Source organism: Myotis brandtii, unplaced genomic scaffold, assembly GCF_000412655.1.
Source record: "Myotis brandtii unplaced genomic scaffold, ASM41265v1 scaffold167, whole genome shotgun sequence".
Lineage (NCBI taxonomy): Eukaryota > Metazoa > Chordata > Mammalia > Chiroptera > Vespertilionidae > Myotis > Myotis brandtii.
Genome location: NW_005356128.1, coordinates 858493 through 862464, shown reverse-complemented (window position 1 = coordinate 862464; position 3972 = coordinate 858493).

Below are 3972 nucleotides of genomic sequence, written 5' to 3'. Positions count from 1 at the left end.
TTATAATTACTAGTAGTATTAGCTAATATAAATTAAGGGTTACTATTTCAGTACTGTGTTAAGGATGTTATATTTATCTCTTATTATTATCACACAATCCTATGAAGTAGGTAACATTACAATTCTCATATTTCAGGAGAGGATACTGAAAAACAGAGAGGTTAAGTACCATGTCCAAAGTTACACAGCTGGTAAATATTGGAACCAGGATCTGCACTGAGGCAATATAGACACAGCAGTGCTCTAGTTGTGAAATAGCAGTGACAAGAATAAAGACTTCTGACTTTTCATGTCAAATCCTTCTGGAGATCTATAACAAATTCAATTTTAGTCCCCAAGATGCAGTTTTCAGGTGCCAGTTTAGACTATTGGTGTTGAAGTAAATAGGAACACACTCTCACACTCATGCACACATTTACATGCGCACGCACGTGCACACTTACCCCATTCTGACTCCTGAATTGTATACACTCAGGAATACAACAAAAGGCAATACAATGTGGTGCTGTTTCTCAAGCAAGTTTCCTATTAATTAAATGGAACTAAAATAGTGCCATGACCTAAATTCCAGGGATAATTACATAAAGGAGCCAGATACCATTTTGCACAGTGATTGATTCTCCTTGGAAGAATGGAAATAGTAATTATTCATTGACATAGTCTCATGGAACATCATGGAATTTAAAAAATTGCAAGTTAGATACCCTTAACACTTTCATCAGTCACCACTTTATCGTGAGCACAATGGGACTGGGTTTCCTGGTGCTCTCTGGCTGCTATGCAGCAAGCCCCTGGTTCTGTCCTTTCCAGAAAGAGTCCAGAGTCACTCTTGCAACATGGCCTCATTCCTGACCTCAGCAGAGCACTGACAGCCAGCCCTCAGAGTATGACTCAGGTAGCCCTGGGATGGAAGAGAGGAAGCAGTGTGGAAGTGGAAAGAGTCAGGAGAGAACACCATCAGGGGACTGATTCTATCACCTCTTCATCCTGGTACTTCCTATACTCCTTAACTCAGTCCTTGGCACTGGAGCCTGTAGGAAGAAAACCAAGATTCAATCCTTAATGGATTGACAGGAGATTCAAAAGAGGTATTATAGAGAAAATGTGAAGAGCAAAGAAATGGAGGAGTCATGAAAAAAGCCTTCCTGTCAGTTAATGTTAGTGAAAGGAAATCATAGCAGTGAGAGGAGGAATGAGGATTCTGTGACTGATACACCACAACCTGCCTTGTTAATTAAGCCAGAGCTAATTGTAATCCTATATAATAAAACGGTAATGTGCAAATAGACTGAACAGTGGAAAGTCCGGTCACTATGATGCGCACTGACCACCAGAGAGCAGATGCTCAATGCAGGAGCTTCCTCCTGGTGGTCAGTGCATTCCCACAGGGGGAGCACAGCTCAGCCAGAAGCCGGGCTGATGGCTCCAGGCTGGCCAGTGCAGCAGCAGTGGTGGGGCCTCTTCTGCCTCGCAGCAGCAACATCCCCTAGGGCTCCCGGACTGCAAAAGGGCGCAGGCCGGACTGGGGGACAACCCCCTCTCCCCAGCCCAGTGCACGAATGTCGTGCACAGGGCCTCTAGTAACAGATAAGTCTCCAGATGTCATTGGTTTAGCACAAAGTTTACTTTTTGTTTAAAGATCAGTCTAAGGTGAGTCCAATGCAACCAGATAGCCACATAATGTTACAGGGACCCAGGCTCTTTCTATATTGTGGTGCCATCCTGGAGTGCCTCAGATTCTTCACTTCCTGCCAGTGGAGAGAGGATGAAGGAGAGCTTGAAAGATTACAGGCAGATTTTCATGGGCCAGGCATGAGTGACACGTTATTTCCACCTTCATTCTTTTACCCAGAGAACTGAGCCAGGATAGACCCACTTTTTGGCCACAACTCTACACTATAGGGGGAAGCCTGAATCTTTGGTAGGTAGTTGGTGTCTTTGCTACACCTGCATACATATTTCAATATAGCTAATGAGTTTCAAAAGACTATTTCAGAGGCTCACACTCTCCAATCACTGACCCATTTCAAGTGATCACTGAGGTGCCATGAAATTTACAGCAGGACTCTAGTTTATCCCATGGGCCAAACAACTAAGAAAGAAATGTGTGATTTTTATCATTATTTGTGAGATAAATTATATTTATTATAAATATCACTCTTTTATGCTGCTAGAATTTTGAAACACTTTCTGTTTGATTCCAGATCCCTGGAAATATTACTGTATTAACTACATTCAGAATTAGCCTTTTAGTGGTAAATTGAAGTTTATAATGTGAATACTTCCTTTGGTTTATGTATATTGTGGAAACATTAAAAATATAGTATGCTTGTATCTGTATCTATGTGGTGTCATATTTGTAAGACACTTGAAGTTAAAAAAGGATTTGCATTTAATAAATCTTCAAATGATTTTCTTTATGTCTTAAGATTTTATCTCGATAACTACTTGCCCAGTTGTCCTTGTTAAGCAGGAGATGGACTCCTCAGACAGAATAGAAGGACCTGCCTTCTGTCTGCCTGGCATCTTTGGTACCTGATTAATGAGGAGCCCTCAATAAGAAGACAATGGGAGTAGAGCACTAACAATTCTTTACATCTCAGAAGGGTGAGGGGCCTTCTCCATCTTGTTCTTTCTGAGCATTTCAGTTCTGAACACATGAAACTCTGAGTGTAAAGGGACCGGAAGTGATAATTATTTTTCCTTTTTTTTTCAAATTGGAACTTTTTTTTTATTTTAAGAAAAATGATCTTAAATATAATAATACATGCAAGAAACATAAATATTTCAAGAAAAAAGGATTTTAAATATAATAATATTACAAAAACTGTACTAACATAGTATGATATCACAAAAGTTGTAGGAAATATTAAAATCTGCAAATAACAGGATTCTATTATATTCTAAAATGTTATTTTTTTCCTTCTGGCTCTATTTTTGTTCATCAGTTTATGTTGTTCATTATATTCCACAAATGAGTGAGATTATGTGATATTTATCTTTCTCCTACTGGCTTATTTTGCTTACCATGATGCTATCCCAGGTCCATCCATGCTGTTGCAAATGTTAAGAGTTCCTTCATTTTTACAGCAGCATAGTGTTCCATTGTGTAGATGTACCACAGTTTTCTAATCCACTCATCTGCTAATGGGCATTAGGCCGTTTCCAAATCTTAGCTATTGTAAATTGGGCTGCTATGAACATAGGGGTGCATATATCCTTTCTGATTGGTGTTTCTGATTTCTTTGGATATATTCCTAGAAGTGGGATTTTTGGGTCAAATGGGAATTCCATTTTTAATTTTTTGAGGAAACTTCATACTGTTTCCACAGTGGCTGCACCATTCTGCATTCCCACCAGCAGTACACAAGGGTTCCTTTTTCTCCACATCCTCGCCAGCACTTGTCCTTTGTTGATTTGTTGATTACAACTATTCTGACAGGTGTGAGGTGGTACCTCATTGTTGTTTTGATTTGCATCTCTTGGATGATTAGTGACTTTGAGCATGTTTTCATATGTCTTTCGGCTTTCTTTATGTCCTCTTTTGAAAAGTGTCTATTTAGGTCCTTTGCTCATTTTTTGATAGGGTTGTTTATCTTCCTTTTGTTAAGTTGTATGAGTTCCCTGTAAATTTTGGAGATTAAACCCTTATCGGAGATAACATTGGTAAATATGTTCTCCCATGCAGTGGGCTTTCTTGTTGTTTTGTTGATGGTTTCTTTTGCTGTGCAGAAGCTTTTTATTTTGATCTAGTCCCATTTGTTTATTTTTAGTTTCTATTGCCCCAGGAACTGTATTGGTAAAGATATCCTATGACGTATGTCTGATATTTTGCTGCCTATGGATTCTTCTAAGATTTTTATGGTTTCCCGTCTTATATTTAAGTCTTTTATCCATTTTGAGTTTATTTTTGTGTATGATGTAAGTTGGTGATCTAGTTTCATTTTTCTGCATGTATCTGTCCAATTGTTC